The following is a 13,790-nucleotide window of genomic DNA, read 5'->3' as shown; positions in this document are numbered from 1 at the left end:
CCAGAATTCTTATCACGGTGTATAATTCTATAGCTATCTCTGTGATAGTTGGGTTAATGTCCATCCTTCCCACTATCCCCATGACCCTGCAAGCCCATTTTTATTACTGCTGTATCCTTGGTGTCTAGGATGGTGTTTGACGCAAGTGTGCAGCCATTTGTCTACTCAATCAATCAATCAAATCAATCAATACATTAATGGATCCATTAATGGTTGTCTTTTCCATGTGATTTCCACTGAGATTGTCCAAAGGGCCTGGAAGAGGGGAACTGCCCCTCCCCACAGGGCTCTGAGGCTTCAGCCCATAACTCTCAAGTATAAGTATGAAATGTCTTTTATCTTAGCAATATATAAGCAGGTGGAATTCTGTGCCATGATATATCTGTTTGCTTTAAACTCACAGTCATATTTTCTATTACTCATTGATGAAATAATTTAACAATTTTTCTCCTAAAACATGTTCTGGTAAATTGATTTTCCAGGAAGATGCCCCATCTTTATTCTGGGGCTTCAACCTCTCCCACCACATACCCCATTTTGAGAAGCACGTCCTTGAAGGCCTTTTACATTTTTTAGCTGATTTCATAGCCTGCAGGGCCAACACCTCCAGGGAGGAGGCCGAGGCTGCCTCTTGATCCTTTGGTTCCCTTCTCCCATCCCATTTTGTTTCCTCAGTTTCATCCACACTTTATCCTGCTCCTACCTTGTTCATTCATCTGCCTCCTCTGATGCTCATGACTTAAAAAGTATAGGATCTTAGGGCTGAATCCTGTAGCCCAGGGGTCCTCAAACTTGAATGCACATCAGAATGACATGGGAGGGTTATAAAAACAGGTTTCTGGGACTACCCCCCAAATTTCTGCTTGCATAGGTCCCTAGAGTCCTGAGATTTTTCATTTTTAATAAGTTCCCAGGTGAAACCACCCTCCTAGTTCAGGGACCACTCTTTGAGAACCACTGTTGTCATCTCAACTCTGATTGTACATTCAAAGCATCTGGAGAATTTAAAAGAATCTAGATGTGGGGCAGCATCTGTGGCTCAAAGGAGTAGGGCACCAGCCCCATATGCCAGAGGTGGCAGGTTCAAACCCAGCTCTGGCCAAAAACTGCAAAAAAAAAAAAAAAAAGGATTCTACATGTGCAGGCCTCATCTCAAACTGATTCAACCTGAATCTGCAGAGCAGAAATTAAATCCTTTGTGTGTTTACATTTTCTGTGGGGATTTTAATACTCTAAAGCTCAGAGAGGCTGTGACTTGCCCAGGGTCACACAGCACAAGAGGCAGAGGCAAGATGAGAGCCCAGACTTCTGGCTCTCAGAACACCACAGTCCCAAAGCACCTTTGTGCCCCTGAAATGACTAGGGTCTCTTCTACACATTGGCTAATCTAATCTTCACTTTGCCAATGAGGAAACTGAGCTCAGGGAGTATTTAAAGTCTCTCGCAAACGTGGCAAAGGTGGAACTGGCTCCCAGGGCCACCTACCTTCAAGTGCTGGCCTGTTGGAGTTCGGGAAAGGCAGCTGGGTTTGCAGGTGGCCAGGTGAGTGTGGGTGAGTATGTGGACTTCTCTGTAAGCCTTAGTCCCTCATCTACAAGATGAGGCTAATGATATCTCACCCTGCAGAGAGCAAATACTCTGCTCTTACAGGACATCTTGTCCACCACATCACCTTGCATAGTCTCTTCCGCACAACTCAACTCTCAGTGTTTTTCTTAAGCCCCTCAAAGGCCAGTCCAGCCCCCTCTGCAGGACCTTGAGATTGTAGGAGAAATCCCATGTAGTCCCTTTGCAAGTCAGAGTTGAAAGACAGACACCGTTTTAGGCTATCACTCACTCATCCTCTCATTTACTGCCTCACACTACTGCTCCTAGGTAGATGCCCTGTGCCCATTTTTCAGTCTTTGCATTGCTACGGGAGAGGGGTGTGAACAGCTAACAAGGGGCTGAACCTGGGGCAGAGCCCAGGATCGCTCTTAGTAGGCAAGTTTACTACCAGGTGCAGACAAATGTGCTCACTTTCAAAGAGCAAAACATACTCCTTTTAAAAAAATGTATTCCTTTTCAAACTAAAGCAGACAGCAGAAGGCTGGCTTCCACAGTGCTGTTAGCTAGCAGAGCTTGCTGCTTCTCCTCGGTGCCAGCCCTCTCCCCAAAACCCCCTTCTCCTTCCCTCTGGGGCCAGCTCCCACTCACAGCTTCCCACACACTGAGACGGCTCCAGACGGGAAGCTCAGGAGCCGCTGCCAGGCCCTGGGCAGTTTTGAGCTTCTTGTAATCTGTGGGATGCTTGGGGCACCTGTGTGGTTCTTTCTGCTCTCTGCTGCCCTTTTCAGGAAGACGCTGCTTCCTCTTCCCTCCAGAAAAGCCCCACTCCTTGTCTCTATTCTTGCTTTCATCTGAAATGTTTTCCCCCAGACCTGCCCCTACTCCGCGTTCCAAGGAGGCCAGACTTTGACAGAGATTGGAGTGACTGGGTGAGGCTTGTCCGGACTGTCCAGGTGTGAGCTTTGGGGAAACCCTGGAGCCCTTGGACCAGGCAAAGGAGAAACTCTTTAGTGTGGAGCCAGGATTTCTTGTTCACCGCCATTCCTCCCTCTTTCCCTTCCTTCTTGATTTCCTTTCTTAGCTAAAATCAGCAGCAAACTGCTCACATGTGTTCACGCCTGATGTGTCCCCTTGAACTTGAACTCATTGAGAAGTTCTCCACTGGGACCCCCACAGGTCAGTGGGTAAAAATTGATCTTCAGGCTCTTGCCAATTTGCCCCCCACCACTTTCCTCACTCAAACCTCTTAAATCTTATGCAAAGACAGCCCCCAAATCTGTCTCTGTGCCACATTTGCAGTAGACTCTGGAGTCAGAGATCTGAGTTCCAATACTAGCCTGATCCCTGACCCTCAGTGTGACCTCGGTGATACATTTAACCTATCTGAGACTCGTTTCTTTATATGAAAGATGAAGTTAATATTCCCATAAGGGTTGTTGAGCAGTACCTGCTGGATGCCAAGTCCCCGGCTTGGGCTCAAGGCTTGTTCCCATCTCACTATGCTCATGACAACCCCTCCCTATTAGAGCTGATGGTCAGATTCACTCAGGGATGACTGATGATAATTTATAATATTTACATTATGGTGTCTGCTTTTAAATGTATTTTTATTTCTACCATCTCATTTAATACACACCATAACCCCTTGTATTAATATTCTTCCAAACCCTACTTTTCAGGGAAGGAAACTAAGGCTCAGAGAAGTTACAAAACTTGCCAGGATCTAAGAGTCAGTCAAAGAGGACTTTGCATTTCACCCGAGGTCTAAGTCCAGAGCCACTGGCCTGTCACCTGGGTAATATGTTCACACATTGTCCTTCTCCTGGGGTATTTGCATCTTTATAATAAGCTTAAATAAATCACCTCTTAATAGAATTTTGAACCATTTTGACTGACCAGTGGGGAATATTAGGGCAGAAAAGTGTTCCCAGGCGTCATACCCCTGCTAGCATTCCAGAAGAGTGACCTCTCCCCATAAGGCTAATAGCATTGCTTATAGAGCCGGAACCCAGGTTCCAGAAAAGGAACCCAGAAAAAAATCTATTCCCTGTGGCAGAGTTCTTCACACTGAGGAGACGTGGAACAGGATCTGAACCCAGGCTTTGCTCTGCTTTGAAAGACCCTTTGCAGGACTGAGGAAAAGGATGGGACACATGGCTCCTGGACCATTGAGCCTTAGTGACAACAACTGGGAGGTTTTCCAGCACTTGGGACATCCAGTCCTCCTGTCTCATCCCTCTCTCCCAAGTCAAAGAGCATGGATGCCACAGAAGGCTCTTGTCTTATACCCACCAGGGCCTATTCTCTGGAGGATGGGAAGAGCCCTGTCATCAGTCCAGGGACCTCCGGGGAACGAGGAATACCCCTGCCTGCCTCCCCCATACTCACTCACATGCTCCCCACTTCAGAGGAGGGAGGAGGGCAGGGAGTTGGCAGTGACTGAGAGCTCCATCCAGCGCCAAGCATCGATCTGGCTCTCACGTTGCCATGGCGACAGCTCTTCCACATGGAGCTCAGCACCACCAGGCTTCTTCAGCCCTGAGTCCCCTGCCCCCACTATCCTAGACACCCTCCCATCTGCTTCTCACAACTGCCCTGCCCTAGGTCAGACTCCCCTCCCATCTTTTTGTCTCCCATGGTCACTTCTCTCTCTGTGTGAGATGCAACCCCCCTTGCCCATGTCTCTCTGCACCCTCCAGGCCACCAGCCCTCCAAGCCCTGGGGTCTCAAGCTGGTGTGGTAGAGCCAGCCACTCTATCTCCGGGGCACCCACAGAGATGCAGCCAACAGGAGAGGATGCAATTGCCCTCAGAGCCAGAAGGCTGGAAGCAGCTTCTTCCTTCCAGCAAGCCCCTCCCTTCCCTGCTCCCCACTCCGACTTCTATTCTGGGGGAGGGGTAAAAGCCACTGACCCTTTTTGTCTGCCTGAAGAACCTGGAAAAAAAGGAGCTTGGACCCTAATGTTGGATGGTTCTGGTTCCTGCTCTGACACTCGCTAGCTTTGCAACTTCTGGCAAGTGGAAACTTCTGGGAATTAGTTTTTTTCTGCTAAAAAAAAAAGAATACAAAGCATCCACCACTTCACTGGGCTATTGTCAGGATACAATGAGATGTCGGTGGTAGCTCGCATTACTTGAGTGTGTGCTGTGCACCAGGCCCTGTGGTAGATGTCTTCTGTAAACACTTCAGTCCTGTGAACCCCTCCGCTTACAGATGAGAAGCCACTCCTTAGGCTCCATGCTTTGCCTGAGGTCTCCGGCACTGGAGTCGTTTGGGTAGTCTTTGATTCCAGGGAGACCACTTCTTGGGTCCTCGGGTTTGAACCCTGTGCTTTCTCGTCCTCAGTGTTGGGAAAGTGGTAAGTATATTGCCTGACACAGAGCAGGTGATGAATATATATCACACCCGACCCGACAGTTAATTAATTAAATCATTATGTGCCTAATATGTCCCGGGTGATAGAAATACAATGATAAATTATACACAATCCCTGTCCTTGAAAAATGTAAGGTGCTGTAGCAGCAGACGGACCTGCAGACAGGCCAGGGCAGTGCTGTGGAGTGAGCAGAGCCCTGGCTCTGGAACAGCTAGGTCTGCGGGCAAAGGTCACCTCCCCAGGCTGTAAGCTGGGTGATCTAGGCTAGTCACTGCAGCTTTATGAATCCTGATCTCCTCATGTATATGTGAACTCATCCTAGAAAAAGTACCTCATATCTCAGTGCCGAACATCATGATAGTCACCTTTGAAGTGTTCTGCTTGGGAAGCTATGCACCTACACCAGTGCCTAGTCCACTCTTCAAAGCAATTTTTCTTTTCTTTTTGAGACAGAATCTCACTATGTTGCCCTCGGTGGAGCGCTGTGGTGTCACAGCTCACAGCAACCTCCAACTCTTGGGCTGAAGTGATTCTCTTGCCTCAGCCTCCCAAGTAGCTGAGTCTATAGGTGCCTGCCACAATGCCTGGGTATTTTTTTGTTGTCATTTAGTTGTCATTGTTGCTTAGCAGGCCCAGGTGGGGTTCAAACCAGCCAGTCGTGGTGTAGTGGCCAGTGCCCTAACCACTGAGCTACGGGTGCCAAGCTCAAAGCAATTTTTCTAGGATGAGTTTGCGAACTTAATTGTCAGACATTTGAATGATGATAGTTTGCATGGCCATTCCAGAAAACGAGTTTCGAAATTACTTTGAAGGGTAGACTAGGTGCTGGCATTGGTGCAGAAGAAAGTGACCATAGTGATATTCAACAGCGAGGGATGTAGCAGTTTTTCTAGGATGAGTTCACGAACTTAATTGTCCAACCTTGTGCAAAGGAGATTTCAACTGTATGTATTTTACAGAGTAGTCCTGAGAAGTAAAAACAGAAAACGTACAGCAAACAATCCAGCATAATGCCTAGAATAAATACTCCATAAGAAGGTAAGATCAGTATTTTTATAATGAGCTCAGTTATACTGAAACTATAAAATAAAGGGTCAGTTCCGTTTAGAGAAATCAGGAGTGGCTTCTTGAAGGTGGTAAGCCTCTTGCAGAATCTCTGAAGAACAGGCAGTTTTCCAGGCTGTCTGGAAGAGGCAGGTCTTTTAAGGCAAAGGATAGGAGTGCTGGAGTAAAGGCATGAGACAGTCTGGGGTGTGTGTGTGTGTGTGTGAGTGTGTGTGTAAGGGCATGCTGTGTGCACCGCAACCTCTAGCATTTATGGACCATTTACTATGTGCCTGGCATTGCTTTAGGTCAGTGGCTCTCTGTCCTGGCTGCACATTAGAAGAATCTGCAGAGGTTTGTGTTTGATCTGTTTTAATATGAGTACTGGGCTCCATCCCTGGAGATTCTTATTTAATTGGTTTGGGGTGGTCCCGTTATCAGTATGCTTTACAAGCTCCTTGGGTGATGCTAATATGGGTCCAGGCTTGAGAAGCTCTGGACTAGGTGTTTTGGAAGTATTAACTCATTTAATCTCCATGACAACACTGTGAAGTGAGTGCCAAGGCTCAGACTCAAAGATCACACAGCAAAAAGTTATAAGGTTGAATCAGGGCCAATCTAACTCCAGGATGTTCTCTCTCTACCACTAGGCTGCAGATGGAGAAGAAGTTGTTTGAAGTAGAGGGAGGTTAGGAGGAGAGGAGACAGCAAGATAGAGAAGGCAGTGAATGGATGTACAGGTAGCAGGTGCTGTGTGGTAGCTCCCCCGACCGTCTGCTTTGTGTTCCCATCTCCTTGGGTGCTATGTATGTGTATAATTTTCTCACAAGCAGCTCATGTATGTGCTTCTGGAGATCAGAAATTAAGCCACTCCATCATTATTGCCTGTTTTTACCAAGTTGGATGCTCAAATTTTAATGTATGTAAGGACCACCTCTGAATCGCATCAAAAATGAAGATTCTGATCCAGGGGATCTGGGGTGGGGGCTGAGATTCTTCATTTACAACAAACTCCTGGCTGTAGCCAGTGCTTCTAGTCTGCAGAATAGACTTGGAGTAGCAGTGAATAAAAATGCAAGTTTAATGTGGCCATTCTGTCTGCAGGAGCCTGTGCATTCTTGGACTTAGAGAGAGCTCCCCTCTTTCTGCCCTAGGAGCTACTTCTGCAACCTCCGTATCCTCACCAGGCTGCAGAATGACTGGTTTTATTTGTGCTTCCCTTAGGTGGTACTACAGTATTATCTCAGGAGTGATTCTCACATTTTAGCTTGCATCAGAATCATCTGGAAAGCTTGTGGACAATGAAGATTGCCTGGTTCCATCCTGGAGTCTGCATGGGGCCTGAGAATCTGCATGTGCAGCAAGCTCTCAGGTGCTGCTGGTGCTGCTGCTTCGGGGGCCATAGCTGCATTACAGGAATGTCCCTGTGACGGTATTATTTAAACTATGCCCACTGTGGTTAGATGCACTAGCTTACTTGCCATCCTGAGGAAAGAGGCATTTGGCATCGAGTCCCTGGCTTCAAGTCCTGGCTGTGCCACTAGCTCCACTCTTGACCAGACAGTTAATGGATTGAGTTGGAAAATCCAAATAATAATATAGCTTATTCAAAATAGGGGTTTATTAGGTGACACAAAATATAGAAAGGTAGGTGATCTGAGGCTATTGTGGTAGGTCCCAGATGTCAGTGATATTCCAGACTCCTAACTTTTGTTCTCTTTTTTTAGCACATGGCGCCCATCAAGATGACCTCATGGGCACAGAATAGTTGTCTCAGTTCTGGCTTTTTTTTTTTTTTTTTGAGACAGGGTCTCTCTATGCGTCCCCTTGGTAGAGTGCCGTGGTGTCATCACAGCTCACAGCAACCTCAAACTCTTAGGCTTAAGTGATTCTCCTGCCTCGGCTGCCCAAGTAGCTAGGACTACAGGCAGCTGCCACAATGCTTGGCTATTTTTTATTGCAGTTGTCATTGTTGTTTAGCAAGCATGGGCCAGATTCAAACCCACTGGCCATGGTGTATGTGGCCAGCGCCCTAACCACTGAGCTATGGGCACCAAGCCTCAGTTCTGGTTTTTATATTTAAATTACAGAAGAAGAAAGGAGGGAAAGGCAACAGGTTAAACTCTCTTGTAAGACTTTTCTGGAAGCCATACCAAACAACTCCCACTTCCTTCTCACTGGCCAGAACTAAGTCACATGACCAGCCATCTGTGAAAGGGAGGCTGAGAGATGTAGTTTTCTTAAACCTCGGGAGATCATCACTCATAATAAAATCTAGGTTCTGCTTATAAGGACAAAGAAGAAACTGAATATTGCCAAATCTATTAACAGGCAACTAGAAGTCCTTACCACAACGACCCTGGGAAAACTTCTTCCACTCTTGGGCTCTGGCTCTCCAAATGGTCTTAGTGATCAAAGAGACTCTGTTCAACCCCCAGGTAATCATATTCCATGATTTTGTACCTAAACTCATGTATCAGTGATGCTCAGTGAGAAGGAAAGAGGCCTGGCCATTGCCCTTCTGCAGCAGCCCTAGTGTGCTCAGCCTGATGAAACGTCAGAACATACCCCATGTTTATCCATCTCTGCACCCATCCACCTATCACAAAGAGTTCTGAGTATCTACTATCATTAACTACAGGGATACAGCCATGGGGAAGACAGCATGGTCCCTGCTCTCCCTGTACTCTCGAGCTTCCAGTTTAGCCAGGAAGACACTAATCAACAGTGCTTCAAATATTCAACAAAGTTCTATGATGAATGTGGGTGTATTACATGAGTGTTACAAAGAAGATGTAGGGGGTCGTAATTTAGATGGGAGGAGGGATGAGACAATTTCTTCAAGAATTTATTATGAAGCTAATACTTGAAGGAATTAGCTGTGAAAAGTGTCAGAGGAAGTGCATTCCTGGTGGAGAGAACAGCAAATTCAGACACAGGCCCTGAAGCAGAAGAGAACTGAACTCATTCTTGGAAATGAAAGATTGCCAGGCTGTCCAGACATCATCAGTGAGGACTGACATGGAATGAGGCTGGGGACGTCAGCAGATGCCCCAGCTTGCAGGGCCATACGAGCTCTGGAAAGGATTTTGGATCCTATTCTATGATCAATGGGAAGCTATTGGCATGTTTTAGGTGGAGGTAGAGTAAGGATGACATGATAACATGGGCATCTATACAAGGCTTTCTCTAGACGCCTTATGAATAACAGATTTTAGGGGGCCCAGAGTAGAGGTGGAGGGGCCTATTGCAGGCTGTTACATGTGTCTGAATGGGAGCTGAACATGGTTTGGACTGGAGTGGTTATCATTCTCTTGAAGATTTAGTAACTGAGTCCCTCCTTGGCCAAACATGAATCCCCATTTTACAAAGGGATAGACACACTCAAAGGGTATCAATTACTAATAAGGCCACAGTACTAGTAAGTAAAGGAGCTGGGATTTGAACCAAGGCCTGTCTAGCTCCAGAATCCTTTTCTCATGGAGTTCAGAGTCTACTGGGAGGAGGGGAGGTGTTGAAGCAGATAATAGATAAGTCAGTCAGCAAAGTGATTATAAAAATAATTCTAAGAGCTGTGAAAAAAATAAACAGGGTGATATGGTAGAGAGAAAAGGAGAAGAGTGGTCTCTTTTAGTGGGGAGACCAGGAAAAAGACTCCCAGGGAGTGGTAGTGAGTAAACCCTAAAACCATTCCTGCTAATGCATGTAACACATGCAGCATCACATACGGTGCCTGGGCAGCTCCCGATAATCTGTAGCTATTAGTAAGGAAAATAAAATGCTTTCTCAAAGATCACAGGAGAATCAAAGAGAACGTGTGTGCTTTGTCCTCTCTCCAACCTTTAGAGCAGCGGTTCTCAACCTGTGGGTGGTGACCCATAGGAACTGTATTAAAGGGCTGCAGCATTAGGAAGGTTGAGAATCACTGCTCTAGAGCCTTTTTCTCACGGTATAGGGGAGAGGAAGGAGAAAACTCAGGACAGAGAGGGGCTGGGCAAACAGGGGCCTTGCAAGTTCAGAGCTACAGCTCCTGGGGGGCACCTGTCTTATTCAGGGCCTGGCAACTCCCCTACAGAGTGGAACACGCCATGGGGCTACAAGTCATCTCTGCCCGCCATGCAGTAGCTGCGTGACCTTGGGCAAGCCACATCTTCTGTCTCGGCTTCTGTTTGCTCATCTGTAAAATGAAGTTTTTGGTCTAGATGGGTTTTTAAGGTCCCTTTTGGCTCTAATTCTGCATCACCCCAACGCTGACCAACTCCTCCCTCCTTCTGAGGATGTGGTCCCACAGTGCCCTCTTGTGGCTGTTCAGTAGAGAACAGGGACAACACAGACCTCAGAAGCTTGCAGTTGGGGGCCAGCACCAACTGAGCCTGCCAGCTGCTCCGCTTCTGTGGGGGTCTTAGAATCCCTGGGGGTCCATGGGATCAGCACAGAGACCAAGAATCACAGAATTTTGGAAATAGAAACTTAAGGATTATTTATTGCAACTAAAGCAATATATTAGCCAACATTTGCTAAGGGTTAACCATTTACCAGGCACGGGCTAGCTGTCATGCATAAAGTCGCTGAGTATAACAGATCTTTGAGAGCAATAATGCCTCCACTGAGACCTAAAGGATGAGGATTTGCTCCTGTGAGGATAAGTTGGAAAGATTATGTGCAAAGATGATGGCGGAGAAAAGACATTGGTGTGAACAAGGAACCAAAGGAAGTGGAGTCAATAGTTACTAGATCCCGGAGGCTAAAGAATCCTGGTATTTAAAAACCATTACCCCTGAGGGAGGTGGAATTTGAAACACTGCTTAGCAGTATCTGGTAAAGGCGAATAGACACACTCCAAGAAAAATGGGTCCATATGCTCACCAAAAGGCATGTACCAGAAAGCAGCATGCTTTCTAGCAGCTGAGCACTGGAATAAACCCACATGTCCATCAGCAGTGGAGTGGATCAATAGATTAGGCCCTGTTCTTCCAGTAGAATAATGTCAGCAATTAGAATGATCAAAGTGTGATTAAACACAACAACATCGATCACATTCACAAAGATCATGTTGACCATAAGAAACTGGACTCAAAAGATGTATGGTTTCTTTTATCTAAAATTTAAAAAGAGACAAAACTACTCTATGGTACTAGAAGTCAGGATAATGATTGTGCCCGAGAGGGATAGGAACTGGAAGGGCAAGAGGGGGCTTCTGGGGAGCAGCTACTGGTCACATCTTATGAACCGGGTGCTGGTTATGTAGGAGGGTTACATCTTGTTAAAATGCATTGAGGCCGAGTGGTATGGCTCATCCCTGCAATCCTAGCCCTCTGGGAGGCTGAGATGCGTGGGTTGCTTAAGCTCAGGAGTTCAAGAACAGCCTGAGCCAAGAGTGAGATCCCAGCTTTACTAAAAATAGAAAAAAACCAGTTGGGCGTGGTGTCAGGCACCTGTATTCCCAGCTACTCAGGAGGCTGGGGCAAAAGGATCACTTGAGATCAGGAGTTTGAAGTTTCTATGAGCTATGATGTCACAGCACTGTACCCAGGGTGACAGAGTGAGACTCTGTCTCAAAATAAATGAATAAATAAATAAATAGCATGTATTGAGTTGTACATGCAAGATATATTCATGATCTGTGTATTATATAAGCCAAGAAAGTATAGTGAAAGCATCATGTGTCTCCAAAGGGACATCACCTTGTTCATCACAGTCACACTTTCTGTCACCACCAGCAGGAGCAATACAGGCACGACTGTTTTGAGAATAAAAACCCAAGTGTTCCTTTTCCACCTGAAGGGCTCCACTCGATAAGGTAAACCAGTTCCACGGAGCCCCTGCAGAGTGAAGGGCCTGAGCTGGCCATGGGGCTCTTCAGAAGGGCCCGGAAGGAATCAAGGAAAGAAGAGTTTTCTCCCAAGCCATCTCTGAGTTCTGAACCTGCTTGGCATTTCAGTACCATAGAGGCACTCTCCGAGGTTCTGAACCAACTGGAGGGTTCTGAGGCCAAGTTTACTAGTAGAGATTTGTGAAACTCACAAGTGGAATAAAAGAGGGAAGTGCAGGGTGGGGTGGGGCGAAGGTTTGACATCCACAGCCTGTCAACAGCAGAATCAGCAGTCATCAAGTACAGCAGAGGGGGTGTCATTATCTTAATTCATAGATGACCTGGGGGAAGTTAAGTGGAGTTCTTGAACTCTCACATAGGCTGGAGCCATATGAATGACTGACACCTGCTCTCTGGGTGTCAGTTTCCTAGTGGACACAAAGAGGAAGTTGGATTACATCATCTGTAAAACTCTCTCTGTCTCCTAGGTCCAGTGATTCTTCCGAGTTCCTGTGGAGGGTGAAAGAATCTTAACAGCATCTCAGGAAGAATGGTTTGACTATCATTTGGCCTTGTCAGAGTTACCTAATGCCTGCTGCCACACACATATACAAGCATGTGCATACACAGGCACACACGTGCACCCATGCACACATGCATGTACATAGATATGCACACACAAAGCTACATACACACTTATGTGGGCTCACACATGCACACATATGTACACACACACACACATCGTGCCACACTTCGGAGGTAGGTTGTTTTATTTTTGTTTGTTTGTTTCGTGACAGAGTCTCACTCAGTTGCCCAGGCTAGAGTGCCATGGCATCAGCCCAACTCATGGTAATTTCGAATTCCTGGATTCAAGCCATCCTCTTGCCTCAGCCTTCTGAGTGGCTGGGACTACAAGCCCGCACCACCAAGCCCAGCTAGTTTGTCTAATTTTATTAGAGATAGGGTCTAGTTCTTGCTCAAGCTGGTCTTGAACTCCAGAGCTCAAGAGATCCTCCCACCTGGGCCTCCCAGAGTGCTAGGATGGCATGGGCCACCACCCGTGGACAGGAGGTAGGTTTCCATTTGTCATTGCAGAGTATGAAGCGTCATGCAAAAAGGCAGTGTGGCGAAAAGAAACAGCCCTCAAAGGACATTTTAGCCAACCTTGGTTCCTGTTTTGGATTCTCTCACTTCCTAACTGGGCATCCTGGAGCAAGTTACCTAATATTCCTGAATCTTCCTTCCTCGGTCGTTAAATGTGAAATGTGAAGTGCTGACCACCTATAGGCGCTAAATAAATGACAAACATGTGATCTGTATGACACTGTGCCTCAGTTTCTTCCTCTGTAAAATGGAATGACAGTCGCTATCTCAAAGGACTATTGTGAGGAGTAAGTTAGATAAAATTGAAATATTTGGCAACTGGTTGACACATATCAAATGTCCATTAAGTGTTATCCTATATGCTAGGGGAGGTGAAGCCCCCTGCTACATGCTCCCATGAGCCCTGTTTCTGGAAAACAAAAAGACTTGTCAAAATGGTTATATCTGTGAGGTAAGAAGGCAAATAAAGAGATGTGAGAGGCAGCTTAATTCCTTAAGATAGGAATAATAGTACCAATGAGAATGACGATAATGATTCAATTATCACCTGTAGACAATGGCCCTGAGTCCTTGCTTCCTTTATTTCTCTAGCAACTCCCTGGGTAGTTAGGGCAGGGACTACTCCCATTTTACATATAAGGAGTAGGGACACTTTCGTGGGTAGTCTGGGACCAAGAGTCCTAGTGTTCTGCTCTTTAAAATTGTAGCTCTTCTCAATGAATTTGGAGCCATATTTAGGCACTGAAATAAAATATGTACATCCAGGCCCCTCCAACTCCCTGCCCACCTGGTCAACCTACAAAGTTATTCTATGAAAAAAAGCTAGTTCTGCTCTCAGACAGGCGCTCCCAGAATCCAAGTATTTTGATTGGTCTCCACAATGAATGCTTTTTCTGATGCTTGTGT

Source organism: Otolemur garnettii, unplaced genomic scaffold (genome assembly GCF_000181295.1).
Source record: "Otolemur garnettii isolate 467f Iridium unplaced genomic scaffold, OtoGar3 scaffold00044, whole genome shotgun sequence".
NCBI classification, from domain to species: Eukaryota; Metazoa; Chordata; class Mammalia; order Primates; family Galagidae; genus Otolemur; species Otolemur garnettii.
Note: the sequence above shows the minus strand (reverse complement) of the source record.